Source organism: Rhipicephalus microplus, chromosome 4 (genome assembly GCF_043290135.1).
Source record: "Rhipicephalus microplus isolate Deutch F79 chromosome 4, USDA_Rmic, whole genome shotgun sequence".
NCBI classification, from domain to species: Eukaryota; Metazoa; Arthropoda; class Arachnida; order Ixodida; family Ixodidae; genus Rhipicephalus; species Rhipicephalus microplus.
This window is the reverse complement of record NC_134703.1, coordinates 226,888,682-226,912,203: the sequence shown is the minus strand read 5'-3', so window position 1 is coordinate 226,912,203 and position 23,522 is coordinate 226,888,682. Positions and strand designations below refer to the sequence as shown.

Genomic DNA, 23,522 nt, shown 5'->3' with positions numbered 1-23,522 from the left:
TAGTAGGCCCAGAAATTCTCGGAGTCTCTCCGAAAAGACTTTCCACCCCCGACTTCAGTGAAGTCGGGGGTGGAAAGTCTTGAATAGCCTTCACTTTGCTGGCGAGTGCTTGGATACCCTTTGGAGTGACAAGGTGGCCTAGGAACTCTATTGTAGCGACGCCGAAGAGGCACTTATTGGGATTAATTACGCGGCCGTAATCGTCCAGGCGGCGGAAAAGGGTGCGCAGGTGGGCTTCATGCTCCGGGCCGGATGAGCTTGCTACAAGGAGGTCATAAAGGTAGGCAAATACGAAATCGAGACTTCGTTGATAGTGCGCTGAAAGGTCTGTGCAGAGTTGCGCAATCCAAAAGGAATCCTCACATATTCAAACAGACCGAATGGGGTGGTGATGGCTGTCTTCGGAATGTCGGCGGGTTCTACAGGAATCTGATGGTAAGCCTTCACTAAGTCAATCTTAGAGAAGATTGTGCACCCAGCCAAATTTGATGTGAAATCCTGTATGTGAGGAATTGGATAGCGGTCTGGTAAGGTGTGAGCATTGAGAGCGCGGTAATCCCCACATGGTCTCCAGTCGCCAGGATCTTTCTTCGGCACCATGTGGAGTGGCGACGCCCAGTTGCTGTAGGAAGGCCGCACAATGCCGAGTTCAAGCATGTGCTCAAACTCACGGCGGGCGATGGCGAGGCGTTCTCCACATAGTCGACGGGGTCGTGTAAATGGGAGATCCAGTGGTCTCAATGTGGTGAGTGATGGAATGCTTCACCGGTGACTCTCTGGTGTGCGGCTTCGTGATGCTGGGAAAGTCGTCGAGTATTTTTGCATACGGCGAAGCAGGTGGGAGAGCTCGCAGTCCCGTTGGCGAGGAAGTACAGAGTACACCGTTGATGGAGAGGCGGGTGTTGAGATGAGCATGCATGTCCACAGCAATGTTGAAAAAACTGAGGAAGTCAGCTCCAAGAACAGCTTGCGAGACGTCAGCCAGGATGAAAATCCAGCGGAACGTACGGCGTAGTCCAAGGTCAAGTGTAAGAGAGCGTTGGCCGTATGTGCGAATGGCGGAATTGTTGATCGCTTGGAGTGGGCAGGTCTGTTCGTTGCGACAACGATCTGCACACGAGGCCAGGATGACGCTAACTTGGGCTCCTGTGTCGACTAGGAAGCAAGCGCCAGTGATCTTATCAGAAACATAGAAAAGGCGGCATGACTTTCGACCAGTATCACTTGCCGCCGTCAGTGGCCGGTTGTCGCATTTCCCGACCAGGAGCACGGGCGAGTGCACTTGCCAGCAGAGGCACCGAATCGGCGGTGGTACCAGCACACGGTTGAGGATCAAACGTCCCGCGGCACATCGGGTGGCTGAAGTTCCGGAGAGCGTGGGGGCGTCGAGGAGCGACTGTGTATCTGGAACCTGGATGACGGTCGATGATGCGGAGGTACAAAGTCATCGAGGCGCCTGACAAGGGCGTCAAAACGGTTCTCGATGCTCGCGAGTGCGGGGTCTGCAGCGGTGGCCGGTGGCTATGTGGTAACGACGTTGAGGCTATGTGCCCGCGAGTAGTCCGTCACTCGGTCAGCCATTTCAGCGAGTGTGTCTACTGGTACATCTCCTGCAGCTACGAGGACCGGGACCATGCTCCGCGGTAAGTGCTGGAGTAACAACTCGCTAACAACTTCTCCTCTTGAGGGGCGGAGGGGCCGCCAAGGAGCTGGCGCATGCGTCGCAGGAGCTGTGATGGGCGACGGTCACCGAGCTCTGTAGTCGTGATGAGCTGTTGGAGTCTGTTGTGTTCGGACTCAGACTTGCGGGAAATGATAGCTGCCTTCAACGTGTCGTAGGGACGGCTCGGGTGCGGCGACGCTTATATATCAGCTAAGTCGTCGGCTACGTCCGCAGGTAAGCAGGATACCAGATGCCAGTGCCTGGTCTGTTGGCTGGTGATTTGTCGTAGACGGAAGTGCGCCTCGACCTGCAGAAACCATGTGCTGGGGCTGTTGGGCCAAAATGGTGGCAAGTTGACATGTTGAATCGCAGCGACTGCAGCACCGCTAGGTCTGGCGTCAGGACTGGCGTCAGGACTTTGGCGTCAGGACTGGTAGGATTGGTGGCAGAGCCGGCGGGATCCATGCGGGATGATCGGGGCTGTGTGTTCTTTATCGGGTCATCATTAACTGTCGGAGCTAACACGGGAAAGATCCAGCCCTGACAGGTTCCGTTTTTTAACTGATTGTTTTTATTATCGCGGTGCACCCGCTGCGCGGCTTAAATGCCAACTTCATCTTCCTTGACGAGCGGCACATTGAGGCGCTACAGACTACATTTACTCGGGTTAAGTTCCATGAGCCAGCGCTCGCACAATTCCTGGAGGCAGTTTAGGTTGGTTTGTAAAGATGACTGTTTAGAAATGTCAATAACAGTGTCATATATAACGCAGTCATCAGCAAACAGGCGGGTTTACAGGTTAGGTTTGAAGGCAAGTTGACCCGCCTTAGGGCGAGGAATCTTAAGGCCCTTATACAGCCGCTAATCACAATCATTGTCCACATCTCTTGTCCCATGAACTGGCGCTCTTTGGCCATCAAATGGCCCTTGTGCCACAAAGCACAGAGTATCATCATCAACCTTGATGATAGAATATTCAGATGCCGCGATATCACTCTTGAGAAACTGGACTCTGGGTTAGTGGCGGGTAGTACTGTTAGTGGGTGCTGTCTCTGTCGGCTCAACTATCGAAGGAAAACTCAGTGGCTCGCACAGCATATATACACCGATGGGACAAGCCCAAGCCTCTGCGATGGTCTCATTTTTTGAAGTACAGTGCGTAGATCCAAGCATCTTCGTAAGCATTGAGCTTGAACAGTCTCTAGCGTCTTCACACAACTACGTCTCGTATTGGAGAGCACTGGCATCTGTATCGTATGTATCTCGCAAATAGAGCATTGTACAATTGATGTAGTGATGATTCTGATGGGACCCATCTTGCTCCTGCCACGTTTCGAAGATCAAGAGTAAAGCTTTTAAATTTAGATTGTAAGTACTGCGACGTGTCTTGTCCACAATAGATCTTTGTGTACGACAACCCCAAGAAACTTGTGGTGCGTTACAGCATGTATCGCTGTCTCAATAAAAAATATCGGTTAGTACGGCTTATGCTTGCGCGTGAACGCAAGCACTGTGCATTTGTCGATTGAAAAAGTAAGCCCCTGACGTCGTAGATATTGGGATGTAATCGTATGGCACGCAATTGCGGACAAGTAGTTCCGGATGCCTATATGCATATGTCATCAGTGTATGCACTGATCTTCACCGTGCTGGGAGGTTCTGCTGCTAGGCCAATCATTGAGATGTTGAATAGAATTGGGCTGAGAACTCCCCCTAGGGGCACACCACGATGAACCTCATATCGATTGGCATCTCTGTTATTTGTCGTCATGTAAATGGTGCGATCACGAAGGTAATTAACGATCCAAGCATACAGTCGTCCACCGATGTCGAAATCTTCCATTGCGTCAAGGATCACATAATGCAGCACATCATCGTAGGCACCCTTAATGTGTAGGAAGACTGCAGCCACTAGTCTGCGTCGGCTTCTTTCCTCTTCAACGCTGGCAATCAAGTCGACCACACCGTCAATGGCAGATCAGCCTCTTCTGAAGCCGTTCATTGATGTAGATTCAATCATTGATGTAGATTCAACAGGTGCGGCAAATAACCGGTGCGGAACAGGTGCGGCAAATAATTGCACCTGTTCAGGTGCGGTTATTTGCCGATGATTGCGTAGTTCACAGAATAATAAATAGCAGGGACAACCGAATAGAATTAAACAATTCCATAGATTCTATACAAAACTTGTGCAACTAATGGGGAATGAAACTAAATCAATAAAACAGTTAGTATTTCTTTTACGCACAAAAGAAAACCTGTTCAGTATTAGTAGACCATCAATAACGTCCCTCTGATGAAGTGCGATGAAGTGAAATATCTCTGGGTAACTTTTGGGACAGAATTAAACTGGGACTGTCATATAAATAATTTATATCAAAAGGCTCTAAGCAAGCTGCATTTGTTGAGAAGAAAACTAAAAAACACCCGCAGCGTTAGACTAAATGCGTATAAAACACTCATTAGGCCAGCTTTATAGTATGCGGACATAATATGGGCTCCACACCAAAAATATTTAACCGATAAATCAGTATGCATACAGAACCTACGATTGCGGCTTATATATTCAAAATATTCATGACAAACATCTATTACTAACTTGAGGATCAGGGCTGATGTCCTGCCACTTGTACAATGCAGACTGTTTTCTACACTAAAATTTTTATACTTCCTTTATCAGGGATTTTATCGAATACCCCAAGCGACATACATTCGTATGCCATTCAGACATTTAACTTGGACGAATCATAATAAAACAACATGCCAACAACCCTGTCATAATAACACTTATAAATATTCTTTATTTTCACTCACCATTTTCTATAGGAATGCACTGCCTGCTGATGTTCTAAACTGCTCAACTGTCGATGAATTCATTAGCTTTGTTCAGAGTGTAAATTTCAAATGGTAAAACAATTGGTATCATTAGTGGTTCATATGCTACCCCTTCAACATGCAGAGTTACTATAATACTGTTTTCTGTTTATTTCTACACCTTCTTTACTGCACAATGTCCATATTTTTTGTCATTTGTATGTGCTCATACTTATTGCTTTGTATAGATGGTATTGCTCTGTATATATGTTTTTTTTTTTCAGCCCGCTCCTGCATAAACCCGAGAAGGGCCTGCAGTATTGTGAAATAAAAAAAAATAATAAGGAGAGGCTCGACAACAGATGCTTGAGGAAATCTGGACGTTACTTGCAGGGAATCAGGTGCTGTTCTTGATAAAGACAAACTGTGAACGATTCTTAAGAAATGCTTCGATCTATGGTAAGATGTCTAGGTGTAAATTTGCCAGAGATATTTTTAGTAGCAATCGTTGATGTGGTACCTTATCGAACACTTTGGGGAAGTCTAAAAATGTCGTGTTTGTCTGTAGGTTAGTATGGAGATTTGTGTGAAGATCATGCAGAAATGCTGCCAATTGGGTTTCGCAAGAAAGCCCTTTGCAAAGTTCATGCTGTGAAAGACGAAAACATTTATTCGAGTTTAAAAATTTCATGATTTCTACATAAATAACATGTTCCATGATTTTGCAAGGTACGCTAGTAAGTGAGATGGGGCGATGGTTTAGTGAGGAATTCTTGTTCCCTGATGTATAGTATAAAACAACCCTTCCCACCGACCAATCATGAGGTATGATGCCCGTGGAAAGTGACTGAGAAAACAATAGACATAAATAATGCAGCACCGGTATCTTTAGTATTTTTTAACACTTATGTATTTGTTTTCAACTCTGGCTGAAGATGATAGTTTAAGATTGTCAAAAAGGAAATACCACCGACATGAGAAGTTATCGCTGGCATGGCATTAAGTGGGCTCAACGCTGTAGAAGGAAACGGTAAGCTAGCTTCTTTGGTGAAAACTGATGCAAAAGCTGCATTGAAAATGTTAGGGCACTCCATGTTGTCGACCGTTTCGCTGTCTTCGTTTATTAGCGTGTTGCTGTTCATATATCTCGAGGATAAATCACCTGCCAGAATTGTTTTGGATTGTTGACTAGCATCTTGGGCGGGTCTTTGTGAAAGTACAATTTTAAATGCAAAGCATTTATTTATTTATTTATCGATACTGCAGGTAAATATGCTGGCCCATGCAGGAGGGGCAAATACAATAATACAATGACAAGGCATTCACAAAAATACTAACAATGCAAGAAGAAAGACGTACAATGCAAGACGCATGGGATTCACGACACAATTGTAAGAAATGTTTAAGCACTAAATATTAAGAGAAGTGGTTTCCAATTCTTTTGTAAAGGTTTCCAATTGTATGACGTTAACAGTTCCATTCTCTTATGGTGCGCGGAAAAAGCTGCTCATGTGAGATTCGGTTTTGGCGGATATAGGCGTGAGAGAGAAGCTGTGTCGGTGTCTAGTCGACTGTGTGTTTAGGGGCACTAAAAAAAGAGGCTTCTGAAGACCAATTTTCCCATTTATTATGTTTTGCAGGAACTGTAGGCGACTAAGTTTACGGCAATGTTCTAGTGAACTTATTTTAATAGTAAGCATTAGAAGTGAAGGGGAATGTTCTCTTTTGTATTTTCCAAAAATAAATCTAACAGCCTTCCTCTGCACACTCTCGAAATTCATAATGTCTTTTTTGGTGTGAGGATCCCATACAACCGATGCATATTCAAGTTTTGAGTGCACAATTGCGTTGTATGCCAAAAGCTTTGTACTCGCCGGAGCTTTGCTAAGCTTTCTTTTCAAAAACCACAATTCGCGCAAGGTTGAAGAGCATGTAAGAGATATATGATCTGACTAAGTAAGTTTGTTATTAAACGTAACGCCTAAGTATGTATACTGGTCAACCTCACTCATTATGGTGTCGTTCAAAACATAAGAAAATATGCTAGGTTCTTTTTTTCTTGTTACTCGCATCAAAACTGTTTTTTGTACATTTAGTTCCATTCCCCAAAGTCTCCACCACTCTGAAATAGCTGTGACTGATTGCTGCAAGCTTTGGTGATCATTCTGCGAGGTAATTTCTTTAAATATGGCACAGTCATCCGCAAATAAATTTACACGCACGTCACTAGGGTTTTTTTCGAGATATCATTTATATAGATCAGGAATAGAAGTGGTCCCAGTACGCTGCCTTGTGTCACGCCCTAGGTTACACGGCGCGCAATGGACGAGCATTGCTTTATTTCCACGAACTGTTGCCTGTGCCGTAGGTATGCCTGGATCCATGATTCCATGATATAATGTTTGAAGGGAGACCAATGCACGCGAGCTTGTAGATTAATTTTCCAAGAGGCATCCTATCGAAGGCTTTACTGAAATCGAAAAATAACATGTCAGCTTGTCCGGACGAGTCAAGTACCTCAGAGATATCATGAACAACTGACACAAGCTGAGTTGTAGTCGATAACCCCTTTCGAAATCCATGCTGTTGTTGAGAGAGGACCTTGTGATCGCTCAAATACTGGCGAATAAAACCTGCTACAATGTGTTCCAATAATTTACTACAAGTACTTGTAATAGAAACTGGTCGATAACTAAAAACTGCAAGATAGTCTCCCTTTTTATAAATTGGGACAACTCTGGCTTTGCGTCAGTCGGATGGAATATTCTTTAAGCGTAAACATAACTTGAAAAATTCTGTTAAAAAGACACAAATCTGTTCCGCGTAACGTCGTAAAAAAAACCATTCGGTATCCCCTCAGGGCCTGCAGATTTACGTACATCAAGATTAAGAATAATTTCCTAAACACCTTCTCGAGAAATTGTAATCTCGTGCACTACAGGCCTTGCATTGCTTAGTTCATAACAGTCTAATTCAGAAAACACACTCCACAAGTGATCATTGAAATGTTCTGCAATTGCTTGGGGGTCTTCTATAATTTTATTATTAATGATTACTTTTTGTGTGGCTTTTTTTGACTGGCCTAGGTAGCGCCAAAACTTTTGGGGAGAGTTTGTAATAAAATCAGGAAGGCTATGATTGAAAAATCTATCTCGCAAAAGCACTTTAGCCAGCAAATTATTTTTTAGCTCTATGACCATTGGACTCGTGGATTTATGTTTCTTTTTCATTCTCTTGAGTCTGCGCCTAGTTTGGATAATGTCTCTGCTTAACCAAGGGTGGGACAAAGGTTTCTTAGCGCTCTTCAAAGAAATGAATTTGTCGATACAATAAGTAATGGTGCCCGTAAACACTTGCCAAGAAACCTCTACAGCTCTACATCGCTGTCAATAATATTTAGGTGCAAGTCTAAATAATAATAGATTCATCATCCGCTTTATGAGAATCTCTAACTTCTTAGCGAACTTTACCGACTGCCTGCGTACCTACCTACCTACCTACCTACCTACCTACCTACCTACCTACCTACCTACCTACATACCTACATACCTACCTACCTACCTACCTACCTCTCTCTCTCTCTCTCTCTCCCTCTCTCTCTGCTCACCCGCCCGCCCGCCCGCCCGTCTGTCTGTCTGTCTGTCTGTCTGTCTGTCTGTCTGTCTGTCTAATCTATCTATCGCCCCGCCGCGGTGGTCTAGTGGCTAAAGTACTCGGCTGCTGACCCGCAGGTCACGGGTTCAATCCCGGCTGCAGCGGCTGCATTTCCGATGGAGGCGGAAATGTCGTAGGCCCGTGTGCTCAGATTTCGGTGCACGTTAAAGAACCCCAGGTGGTCAAAATTTCCGGAGCCCTCCACTACGGCGTCTCTCATAATCATATGGTGGTTCTGGGACGTTAAATCCCACAAATCAATCTAATCTATCTATCTATCTTATCTATCTATCTATCTTACTATGTATGTATGCATGTATGTCTAGGTGCTCTCGTGACCACCTCTTTAGCTTCGTACTTGCCAAAATTAGCTCAAGAGCACATAAATGTTCGACGCAACAACGCAGAGCAAATTATGAGTTAATAGCCATGTACATCTTGAAACTCTTTCCTTTGTACTGTACAGTGTGCTTGGCGTCGGCAAAAAAGGCAAAGAGACTACAAAGCTCAGGCTTCATGGCTGACATCAGCTCGATCATCCGGCTAATAAATGTTCGTTTCTTTTGCGCCATCTGTTCTCACAATTTGGTTAGCTGGTCTGGAAGTGATTCGCATCGCCAGTATTCGTCCCGCAGCTTCTCTTCGACGCCAATGAATCGAGCTCCCAAGAATCACAAGATACCCATAGCCTTACGTCGCCATACTCAAGCTTCCTGAATTCTGCCCGCAGATTGTTAGCTCTACATCGAAGCGTAGTTCTGCAGTCACCGCCTCATGTACATCACAACGACTAAGTGCGACCATGTCTTGAGTGCGTTAACCTTGACCACCACATTTATGATCCGTGACGTATTGCTAGCTCCACCACCTTATGACCCTTAGGACACCCTGAAACAAGAGATACTACAACGCATGACGGACTCTGAATCTCGATGCATTCAACAGTTCCCATAATTGGAGAAATTCGCCCACAGAAAGCTTACTGAGGTGCCCTGCCGCATGAGCCAGCTACTCTTGGTCTATTACTAGAACCTTACTTGCTATCCAAAGTACTTTACAGTCTTTGTTAACAGAAGCGGACAGGATTCTATAGACCGTTTGAAGCCAGCTCAAGTGCATGCTAGCAACTCTATCTCATGCCGATAAACCGATCAACGGCAGTGCCTTCGTCGTTGGGAGGAGGGGGGATGGGGTTTGCTGTTAGGTAGTGGACTGTGTGCTTAAATCGATCAATGGCAGTGCCTTTGTCATTGGGGAGGAGGGGAGGTTGCTGTTAGATAGTGTACAGTGTGCTCGGCGTCCGTCCGTGAAAATGACGAAGCGACCGAAAAGGTCGGTTCATCTTCATGATGATGATGATGATGAATAAACATTATTTTTGTATCCGGCATGTTTGTGGTCTGTGCTAAACCGCTCAAGGAGGTACCGGGAGACCTTGTCTCTGTACAGCCTCCCTGGCCTGCTGGATAGCCCATTTTTGGTCTTGAACCTCAGAGCTGAGCAGCAGAAGCTGCCACTGCTCCCGGAGGACCTCAGGAGAACTTGTTGATAAGTTGGGGCATTCCCGTAATATATGTTTGTAAGACGCCTTTTCTGTTGCGCATAGGTTACATTTGTTGTTCGGGTATAGATGTGAGTAGCTCCTGTGGAGGTGCACAGGGTTCGGGTAGCAGTTCGTCTGTAGCTGTCGGTATTCCGATGCTCATTGCCTGTTTAGACTTGGATGAGGTGCGGGAAAGACGCGCCTTGCTTCTCTGTAGTGTTGCATGTATTCAGTGTAGCTTGTAAATTGGTCTTTGTGTGTACGTCGGCGGCGCCAGAGATGATTACCGAGCGGTGTGGTCGGGTTGGGCGGCAGGTTAATTCTCGCGACAAATCATGAGCCAGCTCGTTGGGATTGGGTGTATCAGTCTCTGTGTGCACCGGAAACCAGACGAGGTATTTGGGTTCATCTACTTTGTGTAGTTCTTGGTTATTAACGAGCATTCTGAGGGCTTGCTGTGAAATCCGTCCTTGTGTAAAATTTCTGATTGCTATTTGCGAATCGCTCAGTATGAATTAGTGTTTGTTGGAGGTGATAGCCATGGCTATGGCTACCTCCTCAGCCTCCTCTATATTGTTTGTTATGACAGAGCACGCATTAATACAAATGCCGGATGTGTCAATCAGGACAACAGTGTGAGCTTTTCGTTCAGGGTATGGGCTAGCATCTACAAAAAGAGATTTACTGTTCGTGCCGTGTGCTTTGAGCAGTGCTTTTGCTCAGTGTTTTCTGCGGTCCGTGTTAATAATGGGGTTCATGTTTTTCGGTATCGGGTTAGAGACGATCTTAGCTCTGATTGTATTGGGGATGTTATGTTTGACACCATGTTGTGCATGGTACAGGATTCCTAATCTACTCATTATATTTCTTCCTGTTTTTGCTTTAGTGAGCCTTTCAAGCAGGGATATCCGCTGAGCTTCTATAATCTCTTCAAGCGTATTGTGTAGTCCCAACTGAAGAAAAGGGTCTGTGCTAGCATACTCAGATATTCCTATCGCTTGTTTGTAGACCTTCCGGATGAGTGCATTTTTTTTGTTAGTTTCAGCTTTTTGCCAGTTGTGGAATGCTGGTACATAGGTTATGTGACTTATGACGAAGGCCTGGATTAGACGAATTACGTGGCCTTTATCATACCTCGGCGTTTATTCATGACCGTGCGAATCAGTCTCATCGCATTCGTGACTTTGGCGTTTGTCTGTATATAGTCTCGCCGTTGGCACCGTTAGCCTCGATGACTAATCCCAGTACCCGTATTTTTGGAACTGTCGGTATAGCTGTGCCCTCCTGTGTATGAATCCTAATTTCCTCATATTACCGCTTGTTTTCCTCTGACTTGGGTGGTCTGCCTCTGATTGCTGGCCTACAGAGAAGAAGTTCTGATTTCTCCGGGGAGCATGTGAGTCCTGTGCCTTCCAAGTATCGCTCAACTGTTCCGAATGCTTCCTGGAGTTTCTGTTCTATGTAGCCGTCGCTGCCATCACTGACCCATATTGCGATGTTCGTGTAGATAGAGTGATATATTCCCGGGATTTTATTTAACTCTTTCGGTAGTCCAATCACGATTAGATTAAAGAGCGTTGGCGATATTACGGAGCCCTGTGGAGTGTCTCTGCAGCCTAATTCTTGGAGATCAGATGTAAGGCCTCCTAAGCTGAGCCTCGTTTTCCTGTTGGTCAAGAAGTTTCTGACGTAATTATAGGCTTGCTCACCCATGTTGCTTGATATGCGGCTTAAAATTCTTTCATGAGCTGCATTGTCAAATGCTTTCTTGAGATCCAGACCGAGTATGGCTCGTGTGGATCTTGTGGGGTAGTCTATGATTTGGTGTTTAATCTGTAGCATGGCGTCTTGTGTGGCTAGGTGACAACGGAAGCCTATCATCGTGTGTGGGTAGTATTCACCATCGTCAAGATAGTTGTTGGCTCTATTTAGAAATGCATGTTCCATTACTTTTACTATGCCTGACGTCAATGAGATGGGTCGGAGATTTACTTTGTTGATTGGCTTTCGAGGTTTTGGTATAAGGATTGTTCTAGCCTCTTTCTACGCATCCGGTATTGCCCCTTCTGTCCAACATTTGTTTATATATCCATGTAAAAATTCTATGGATTCATTGTCCAGGTTATGTAATGCTCGGTTGGTGAGTACATTGGGTTCCGGTGCTGACTTTACATTTAATTTTTGGAGCACCGCTCTAATCTCTGCTACCTCAAAGTTTTTGTCCATGTTATGGTTGGCTTCGCCTGTATAGTTTTTATGTTGTAGTGGCGGCGATTTGGGCATGTAGATGTTTTGTAGATCTGTTATTAGCTGTTCCTCGTTTCCTTCGTATTTGCGTGTGAGACGACAGATAGTGTCTCTCTGTTCAGTTTTGGCATTGATGGGATCTAAAAGAAACCTTAGCAACGTCCACGTTTGTGATGTTCTAATATGGGTGCCCATGTCCTTGCATATCTCTGCCCATTGTTGCTCACACAGCTGCTTGCATTGACTTTCGATGTATTTGTTGAGCTGTGCTATCTTTTTCCGGATTGTTCTGTTGTGTCTTTGCCTCTGCCATTTGTGTTGTAACGCTTCTTTAGTTCGCCACAAGTGGATTAATCTGTTATCGATGCGCTCAACTGGGATATCTGTTTCTACTTCCTGTGTGGCTTTCCTGACGGTGTCTATTATGCTTTCGCACTATTGCTGGATATCGTCAGGATGTACGGTAATCATTTTCTGATCTCCCGAAATTTATCCCGGTCAAGTAGACGTCTCGTGTTACACATCGTCGTAATCCTGTCGCTATCGGTGAATGGTACGTGTGTTTCGAGTATGCGATGGTCACTTTCTAAATCATCGAATGTGTTGTGCCATGTAGCCACCGGGGCATTCTTTGTTATTGTAAGATCTGGTGTTGTGTCTCTCTAAGTGCTTGTACCTATGCGTGTGTGTGCATGCGGGTCTGTTATCAGAGTAAGCTGTTCATCTTGTATGCTCTGCCATAACCGTTTCCCTTTGGCGGTGGTGTAACTATACCCCCATGCCTCGTGTGCGGCGTTGAAGTCCCCTGCTATGATGAACGGGGCGCTGCCAGCTAATATCACGGCCTGCCTAAATAGAGAGTGAAATTGCTTTCTGTGGTTTGACGGACTGCTATATACGTTAAGAATAGATGTGCTGCTCCCTTTTATTTTCCTAGATAGAAGTTCTGTCATTATATGGTTGTATCCACCTTCTAGATTATGGGTTCTGACCGTAATCTCTCTCCTTACTAGCGTAGCGAGAGCTTTATTTCCCTCTTCACGCTCGGGACTTATTGTCTGGTATCCTGGTGGTGTGGCGAGGCCTTGCGTTTCTTGAAGTAAACGAACATCTGGCTTGTTACCTTGTCGGATGTACTGCTGGATGACAGATTTCTTAGCCCTGAATCCTCTACAGTTCTATTGCCATATGCGGAGTTGTCCTTTACCACGCCTCACCATCGCTGTTCGTTTTTTGTGTGGGAGACGTGAAAATAGGTGGGTGGATGAGAGGGGTTGGTGGTTTTGTGGGAGTTGCCTGCAGGGGATATGGTGCTTGCGGTTGTTGGTGAACGTTCGAGACTGCACCCTGAAGGTCTGCGGATGTTTGTTGGTTGCGTCCTTGTTCCAGCGTTTCTACCCTGGCTGCTAGTGCCATCAGATCAACAGACGTCTTAGTGGTGGTTTCCAGGATAGATTGGAACGTGGTCAATAGCTGGTCTACTTTTTTCTCAATGTTATCCAACCTTGTTTGTTGCGAGATGTTTTCTTGTTTAGTGCTTGGGGGATCTGTAGTTTTCTGCGTTTTGGCCTTTCGATTTAACGGAATGGTAGCTATCTTCATGTGATCGTCGGCTATGGGGGTTTCCTCCTGCATTACAGTATTAGTTATATTAGGGCTTCTGGGTTAGCCACATTCGTGTTCTATAGTGAGGAGTTCTATTTGAGCTTGCATCTTTTCTATAATTTCTTTCATTTGTCTGTTTTCATCTTTAAGCCGCTCTAACTCTTGACTGTTGTTATTGCTACCGTTATTATTATCGACCTCCTGAGGTCCCTCCGGTCGCAAGCCGCATACTCTATCTGCCCAGCTCACCTTGTTTGTTGGTCCCTTAGACGCCGGTACCGACCTGGAACTGGGGTGGGAGCTTGCAGGGCTGCGGTTCCTTGAACTGGAGCGGGATCTTGTTTGCTGTCGTTTTCCGGATCTTGATGTCGAGCGCTCTCGTGGACATTTTCCTGGTGGTAATGAGCTTTGCCTTTTGATGTTCTCGTAGTCTGGCCCATTGTCTCTGTTTTACAATGTAAGGTTTCTTGAACCTGGCCGCGCAGCTTTTATCGGCTGTAACGTGATCTTTTCCACAGATTTGACAACTAGGGTCGCATCTGTGGTCGTCTTTGGGGTTGTGAATCTCGCAACCAGCACAAAGTTTATCTTCGGGGTTGGGGCACACGTCACTTCTATGTCCCAGTCTGTTGCACTGCTTGCAGTAGTCAATTTGCTTGCGGTATAGCGTGCACAGTATTATTACTCCATCATAGCACACACTGGAGGGTACCTTGTTTCCACTGAAGAGCACAATGACCGTTGTGGTATTCCCCAGTCGTTTCGCCGTGAATATGCTGTGGTTTCCTTTAGTGACAAGGGCTGCCCTAATGCTACCAGGAGTTTCTTCCAGTGGGATTCCTTTGATGATACCCTTTGCTGTATCTTGTGGTGCTGTTTCATACGCTGTAACATCATATTCTTTGCCATGGAGGCGGAAATGTTGTAGGCCCGTGTGCTCAGATTTGGGTGCACGTTAAAGAACCCCAGGTGGTCGAAATTTCCGGAGCCCTCCACTACGGCGTCTCTCATAATCAAATGGTGGTTTTGGGACGTTAAACCCCACATATCAATCAATCATATTCTTTGCCTCGTAAAAGTATTTTCTTGATTTTTCTGTACTGGTCAGCTCGGTTGGGGTCTAGTGTGCTCACTATCATGATGTTCTGTGTCTTGTTGGGGCATATCACGTCGAAGTGCCGGACTTCTGGTGATGTAGCCACGGCTTCATGTATGCCTCTGGTTATATCGGTTGGGCCGAGTACGGCTACGCGTAGGCCTCCTCTCAGCCTGATGACAATTTTGTAGTCTCCAGCCGGCAGCTTGGGCATTCTGCACACTTTTACGATACGGCTCATCCGTCTTTCCTGCGTTTTGGCTTGCGTGTTACCAAAGCCGGGTTCTACCTTGTTGTTAGCACCATGGACGCCGTCAGCGTCCCTGACTGATTCATGTCCGGGCTTTCGACGACGTCCGTAGTAGATGGTGTGCCAGCCTTCTTGACTCTCGGTAGTGGCTGGTGATTCATCATCATCGTGTTGTACGTTGTTATGCCTGCGAGTCCACAGCGAACGTCCATGCCTCTGAAAAAGGCAATCTGTGTCAAGGCCAGCCCGCGAGCCCACCTGACGCGAACAACTCAACGGCGTCAACACGCGACGGCGCCTTTCTGCACTGCGCGCACGTGCAGTGAGTCACTCGAGCAGCCCGTTGAGCCAGCAACTGGCGCCTTTCTGTCTGGCGGGTCTGACGCAATGCCTGGCGACGTCACTCGTCCTTGGGTGCAGCCACCTGCAGCGCAGCCTTTCCAGATTCGATGAGAAAAAATGACGCGGCCCAGCGGCGACCCCATTGGCGGAGTCTGACCTCACGACCAGCGGCGCTTCTGGTTGGACATTTGGTTATTCAAAGAATCCACCCGGTGCATATAAAAGAAGCCCTGCGGCGCGTCGCAAGCAGCAGTCCTATGTGAGAACAGACATGTGTGTCGCAGTTGAGCTATGTGTTAGCAGACATGTGTGTCAGAGAAGAGAGCGATGTGATAGAGAGTTGAGCTATGTGTTAGGAGCAGACCCATTTGAGAGCAGACATATGTGTTAGAGAGGAGAGCTCGGCTTTTCGGGTCTCTAAGCTGTCGGCCCCAGTGCCGTATTTGTAATGCCTCTGTATATACATGCTGTACATAAACCTTGTTTAAATCACCGTCGTCTCGTCCGCTCGTCTATCAGCTCTGCGCAGAAGCAGTCGCGAGCTGAGAAACCTACGCTACCAAACAGCTGGTGACCGTGTCGGCGGAGATCGGAGCAGTGGCGTCTTCGGGACCGTGTTGGCATCGCCGTCTTTCAAAACAGTGGTTGCAGTGGTGAGATTTCGTAGCGCCCCTCGTAACATCGTCGGAGGCGCGTTTCGCAACAATGTCCATCGTCCTCGAATCAGCATCAGTGTCTTGCGCGTCGCTTGCCGACGCGGTGGATTCCATTGGGTTCACAGCGCTGGCTCCCTGAGGAAACCGGCCTCTTTCGCGAGGCTCAACAGCGTCTTGTGTGGCGTGCACCGAGAAAAGGTCGTAAAAAGATGAAAAACAGTTGGCCCACCTTGTCTTTGGTATCCTGAGAATCTGGATGACGAGGCAAATCCTTTGATATCACTCTGAGAAATGCACATGGTGATTTTCACTGCAAAGTTGTTCATGAAAGCAGGAGCCGACGTGAAGCGCGTCTGCACTCATCGGCACTTGCAGCATCTCTCCTTCATCTTCATAGCCATGGACATTAGCACAGTCACTCGGCTATGGAATGTTCATTTTGAGCCTTCCGTTTCCATACCCTCAAATCTCGTGGTCACATACCCACCAATCTCCACCCATAATGCGTTCGGGTAAGCAACACACACAATTTTTACATGGTCTGTATCAGCCCGGAAACCCGAAGAATAGGTTTTGGAAATGTTCACACGGTGGGGTTATTCGGCCTGTGCCAAATAGGACCTCAATAAATGCGAAAGTTGAAATTTCGTGTTCATGCAGAGCCACATGCAATTTTTCTGAATGGCAGCCAAGTATATTACCACGGTGCTACACCAGTACTTCGTAGTGCCGCGTAAAAATGTCCTACACATGTCCTACTAGGGCAGCATAGAGTGTGCTTGCCATGCTGGCTAACTGGCTTCATAAAGACGTACCAGACATTGGATATGTACTCCTATGACGTAACAATCCAACAAGCTGTAGCCAAACATTAGCCTTGGCACGGACTCAGACTTGGCGAAATTCTCCTCAGCCTAACTCACTCAGACTCGCTGATTTATTCCACGGCCGGACTCACTACAAGTCGAATGCACTGAACGCACCGAATTCAGCTGGACTCTCTCCGAGCCCTAATCGCGTTGTCAGAGTTTGACGACTTATGTCCACAAGTATTCAGTTTACGCAAGCGCGTTGATGTAGCTCGTAATAATCTGATAAAGAAAAAAAAAGAAGTTTGGCATAGCACGCAATTCACAGACCACTTCGTATGAAATAAATTACTAGAATGTGCGGGAACTGGCAAAATTTTTTTTCTAGCAATACTTTATCGACAGCACGGCTTAACGTTGGTAAAATAAAACAAAAATACAGAGTTCCACAGCATGAATATTCGATAAACTGCAAAGTACAGCTGCGTATTTGCCTGCCTTTGTTCACGCATGGCTTCTGTTTGAGTCAAAGCTTCCGGTTTGCCTGCCTTTGTTGACGGTTGGCTTGCAACACATTCCTCCAAAGTTTGGTGTTAGCTCAAATTTCCTGGCCTCATCTGCGTCTGACTGTCAAGGTTGGCGTATCGCTATCACTTTACTCCCTTGAACAGACGAGTAAGACGGAAATTTGAGGTTAAATAGCGTTCATATAGGCACCGATTTTGAAAATAGGCATTAATAGGCACATTTAGAAATTAGGCACAAACGTCCAAAATAAGCATTTATAGGCACTATAAAAACACTGTAAAAGCACTTCTTAACCTCTAATTCATGCTCATATGCCAAAGTGTCACGACAGAAATGCAAGAAAACAAATTAGGCATTTGTCTATATTCTGGTATCCAGTAATGAAATTTAGCCGAAAGCAGTCATATTCGGTATGCACATATTCTCTTAACAAAAAACCTGTATTGGCAATGGACTACTATAAGTACCTTGGCATTAACTTCACTCCGAATCTATCTTGGTCAACACGCATTGAAAATGTAACTGCCACAGCATCACTCTCACTCAGATACCTGAAACGTAACCTTCATATGGTGCCATCCATAACACGTAAACTAGCATATCAAACATTTGTCCGCCCACATCTAGAATATGCATCTTTCGGCTGGTCACCTTATCAAGCCTATCTCATTTACTTACTAGAATCTGTGCTAAATCGCGTTTCACGTTTCATCGCATGCAACTACTATTGCTATTCCAGTATAACTAACATGAAGACTTCGTTATCCTCATCATTTCCTGGCATTGCGCAGGAATATAGCCACTCTGTGTTCAATCCATAAAGTCATATACGGCACACACGTGAATACCTTGCCACTATCAAAACCCCATCGCGCATCTCGCAGGCTTCATAATCAGCCTTGTTTTTCTCATATTTTAGGCAGCATCCAAGCCTTTAATGCATCTGCGCTAGTGCGTGCCATTGCTCATTAGAATGATCTTCCTGATGATGTCGCGTGCATTCGCGATCATGTGGCGTTAAGGAATAAAATACTGAACCCCAGGTGGTCAAAATTTCCGAAGCCCTCCACTACGGCGTATCTCATAGTCATATGGTGGTTTTGAAATGTTAAAACCCACATATTAATCATAATTTCTTTATCAAGAAATGCAGAAAAAACAAAATAATTCAAAAGCCAAGTATACAATCACTAAATATGAGGGAATGTATGTATCAAACTGTTGCTATAGGCAATCACCATTCATAAAATTTACCGATACGTGCTGGGGCTCTGCAAGGATCATTCTAGGACCACTATTGTTTAACATTTATATAAGTGAATCAACGAATATCAACACTATGCCGTGATTTGTTATATATGCAGACGACACCAGTATATTTATGACTTCCAGAAATGTTGGAGAGTCAGTACTTCCAATAATACTCTGGAACAAATAAACAAGTGGAGTTTATCAAACTTCCTAACTATTATTGCAACCAAAACAAAAAGTGTGCTTTTTCAATCAATGAACAAAAAACAAATGGTCCATGAATGTCTTCAAATGGGAACCTCCGTCATATAAGTAGTGCCTTCAGTCAAAAGTCTAGATGTCATTATTCAGGAAAACATGTTATGGAATGAACATGTCAATATTATTGCCAACAAGCTTGCTCGAGTTACAGGTATTCTAGTAAAATTGCGCCTCTTGTTGCCATTAAAACGGAATTTTTTACTTTATAACTCTCTTTTTCAATCTCATATCAACTACTGCCATCTTGTATGGGGCAACACAACTAGCTCAAACACCAACATTTTATTCATGTTACAAAACAAAACCATTCAAATGATTTAAAATGCTCCAATCGATGCACACACTGATCCTCTTTTTGACCAATTACATATCATGCCAATAAGGCAGTGTATGAAAAATTTTGAAGAAACCGATTTTAACGGAAAGGAAAAATAGCATGGGTTTTCTAGAGAAACTGTCACAGCTAAAATTAAATTCAAGCAAGTTCAGTACATGACACAAAAAAACCTGGTATTTTCCACATTGTCGAACCAATTATGAAAAACAAATGTTATGTCATGTCTTATCATCTTTACTTGACTCTTCTTTGATTGTCATACTTTCTCTCGCGAAGGGTGCGGATGTATTGATCACACATCTCATTGATTTTAATGAACATGCATTTTATATTTAAAGTACATGGTGATCTGTGTGAGCATTCTTTATAATTATTAGTGAATATTTATTATGCGTGTATATTTGTTGTGAATATTATTTGGTTATTATGTTTAAAGTGTGTAGCGACGTGTTCGAAACTTTGTATATGGATCAGTTTGATGATTCAGATACAAGTGTTTTTTTAGCATTGTACTTTTGATTCTGCCTGTCCACTGTTTGTCGCCAAAAAAAAAAAAGGGACATAGACCTCGTCAAGCCGATATGTGGCTTTTTGTCTGTGTTTGTGTTATCTGTACCATGTATAGATGCGAAATAAAGTTCACATTACAAGTTCAAATCATTTAATTATGTATAGCACAAGTGTCTTATTAGTGCATGTTTTCCCTCTTATTTAGCAATTGTATTCTTGGTTTTTGAATTAATTTTGTTTTTTTCCGTATTTGAGATAAAGAAATAATGATTGATATGTGGGGTTTAACTTTCCAAAACCACAATATCTAATGAGATACGCCATAGTGGAGGGCTCCAGAAATCTCGACCACCTAGAATTCTTTTAATGTGCACCCAAATCTGAGCACACGGGATTACAACACGTTCGCTTACATCGAAATTGATGCTGCCACAGCTGGGATTCGATCCCGCGACCTGCGGGTCAGCAATCGAGTACTTTAGCCACTAGACCACAATTGTGGGGCCTTGATAAAGAAACAATTGTATAGTCCCCCTCACATAATACTCCTACTTGAAGTCTGTGAGGTATTTGTAAATAAATAAAAAAACTGGTTTTGCGATCAGTGGTGCATGCGGGTGCTTTTGTTTTGATTTCACGAGTGCACATATCGAAGACACTTTGCAAGAAGGTAGAGCACTTAAGCATCATAATTATATTGTGCTCTTGTTGCGTGAAACCCCAGATATTATAATGAGAGGCTCCCGTCTGGAAGCCGAAACGTCTTTTCTGTGTTTTTTAAACTATTACTTTGGTCGGCGCAGGGCCTCCAGTCTTTTATCTTCAAACAAAGACGATAGTCTTTCTTGGGATACTTCAAAGCAGAATTCCTTGTCCGTCTGTGTCTGTCAAACAAAACGATTCAGCTACCAGGCCAAAGTTTAGCCCGCAGGGGCGCCTGATAAAGCAGGCGTTTGGTGTGTAGCGACACCACGGACCCGAGCTAACGGGGGAGTTTCTACTCCCTCCCACGCCTAGCCGTGCGTGGCTTTGCCGTGTCCGGGAAAATGGGAATCCTGGGGGTTGAGCTGACGCTGGGTGATTGGACCTTTAAGGCCCCCCGGCAAAGGCAACACACCCCTTTGGCCCCGGCTTCACGTAGACGGCACCCCTGGGCTGACCCACCCAGGGGAAATCGGCAGTCGCCTTTTCCTATCCCTCTCTCCCTACATCTTCGTCTTTATCTCTTACTATTTATCTGTCCTGTCTTCTACTCTCTTCCGTTTACTTCCAAACTTCCTGGCGGCTAGGGTTAACCCTGTGCAAATAGCCTACCTTGGTCTAGGCGCATTGGGTTATAGTGGCGTTGTACGGCTGGCGTCTGCAGGTTTCAGCATACGTAAACTTGCAGCGTCCCCTCGTTGGGCTCCGTGGTGGGTGGCCGCCAACGCTACTGAACAACATACACTTAGCATGCACAAAGCATTTCCCTTACTTAGTGATCGTGCCTCCTCAAAGCGGGTACGCACCGAAGATATCAATTTTTTCCTCCGGCCAAGACAAACCTTTCCTCATTTCCACGTTATACACTGCGAAAAAACTAACAAGCAAGCCAGAACAGTATCCCCCTTCGTAGTGGCTAGGTCCTTAACCGAAACTCTCGGTGCCGGGTACAAGGTTACCAAAATGGCCAGTGGAGATCTACTCCTCGAAGTACGTGACAAAGACCAATTTGATAAACTGAACACCCTCACAACGTTTGGAGACACACCCATCAGTATTACGCCACACAGGTCTATGAACTCATCTCGCGGGGTCGTTTCGGACGCAGATTTGCTTGACCTGACCGAAGCTGAACTTCTTGAAGGATGGAAGAGCGAGAACGTGACAAACGTACAGCGCATTAAGATAAGAAGAGATCAAAAGGAAATACCAACAAAACACTTAGTACTGACCTTTGCTTCGAGCGATTTGCCGGAAACAATTCAGACTGGGTACACAAAAACATCTGTGAGGCCATATATTCCCAACCCCCGCCGTTGCTTCCATTGTCAGAGATATGGCCACGGCTCGCAAAGCTGTCGTGGCCAGAAAACTTGTGCTATGTGTGGAGTCGTGGGCCATGCGTCCGACAACTGCGAAGCACCTGCACACTGTGTAAACTGTGGCGGTAATCATGCCGCGTACTCACGTTCTTGTTCTTTCTGGAAAAAAGAAAAAGAAATCATCACTTTAAAGATAAAAGAAAACATTACATTTAAAGAAGCAAGAAAAAGAGTCTCGCCATTTTATGGCCCTACATATGCTGATGCGGCGCGCCAGGGGGCAGTGTCGCACCAGCCCTCGCCACTCCTTCGGCCTGCGCAGAGCGAGCCATTGGCTGTGGCGCCTGCCCCCGAGGCGGCAGTAGTTGAGTCTACTCCGCCTACTATTGAACAGAGACCAGGGACTCCAGGGTCCTCGGGTCTCAAGGCCTCACCTCGCCAGGCGAGGCCCAAGCTTCGAAAAACCAGCTCGCAAGAGCGGGCATCCAGTGCCTCCGAGGAGGCAATGGATACGGCGGCACCTCTGGTGCCAAAAGAGCGGCGCGGCTCTCTGGAGCGCGCCAAGAAAACTAAAAAGCTCATAACAGGGCCTGATAATAGCCCTGCTACTTGAGCTCGACCTTTCAGTTTAAACAAGTCACTCCCTTAACGTACACACAGCACTACTTTACTTCCAATATGGAAACACAAATTATACATTGGAACGTCAGAGGCCTGCTTAAAAACCTCGACGACGTCCAAGAGCTTTTATACAAACACTCACCTCAAGTGCTGTGTGTACAGGAAACACATCTTAAATCCTCCAATACAAATTTTTTACGTGCTTACGTCATATACCGAAAGGACCGAGATGATGCTGTGGCGTCATCCGGTGGCGTAGCCATTATTATTAACCAAGGAGTAGCGTGTACACATTTACCACTCCAGACATCCCTTGAGGCGGTGGCTGTTCGAGCAATACTCTTAAACAAACTCGTCACCATCTGCTCTTTGTATGTACCTCCCCACCAACGTCTTGAAAAACGTGAATTTCAGTCCCTAATAGACGAACTACCGGAACCTTATTTGCTTCTTGGGGACCTAAATGCACATAGTGGACTGTGGGGCGATTCTCGCTGTGATGCACGAGGTCGTCTCATTGAACAATTTCTCTTCTCTTCCGGCGCCTGTTTGTTGAATAGGAAAGAGCCAACCTACTATAACGTTGCCAACAAAACTTACTCGTCTATCGACCTCAGCATCGTATCACCTTCACTCCTACCCCTACTCAAATGGAAAACCATAAATAATCTATATGGTAGTGACCATTTTCCTGTAGTGCTGAGTTCACAAACAACATATGAAGGTCCTCTACACGTTCCCAAATGGCTGATAAAAAAAGCAGACTGGGAACAGTTCCATAACACTACACGTTTGAGTTGGACAGACTTATGTAGGTTAAACATAGATGAAGCTGTGCAGTATTTCACAGCTTTTCTAACTGACGCAGCAGCCAGGTGCATACCGCAAACATCTGGAATGCCCGGCAAACGACACGTCCCATGGTGGAACACGGAGTGTCGTAATGCGCGAAAGGAACAGAACAGGGCATGGAGGTTGCTGCGCAACTCGCCAACAGCGGAAAATCTTGACACGTTCAAGAAAATAAAGTCTCAAGGAAGGAGAACGCGTCGGCAGGCCAGAAGAGAAAGCTGGCAGAAGTTTTTGTCGGGGATCAATTCATACACACAGGAGGCAAAAGTCTGGAACATGGTCGGTAGGATAGCAGGGAAACAAGTACACACACTTCCACTTGTAAACACTCAAGGTGATACCTTGGAAGATCAGGCAAACTTCCTCGGGGCACACTTTGAACGGGTATCCAGCTCGTCCCACTATACTGACACTTTCCAAAAATACAGAACAAGAATAGAAAAGCAGAAACTCGAACAC

The 23,522-nt window shown here is 45.4% G+C and overlaps 1 protein-coding gene and 1 long non-coding RNA gene across 12 annotated transcripts in view; both read left to right on the top strand.

Annotated features, from left to right (window-relative positions):
- Positions 1-23,522, top strand: part of LOC119172472 (metaxin-2) — a 259,544-nt gene that overhangs the window by 37,091 nt on the left and 198,931 nt on the right. The window lies entirely within an intron of this gene.
- Positions 58-19,713, top strand: LOC142814775 (uncharacterized). The gene is made up of 2 exons (XR_012895089.1): positions 58-4,878; positions 5,744-19,713. It is a non-coding gene; the product is annotated as an uncharacterized LOC142814775 (long non-coding RNA).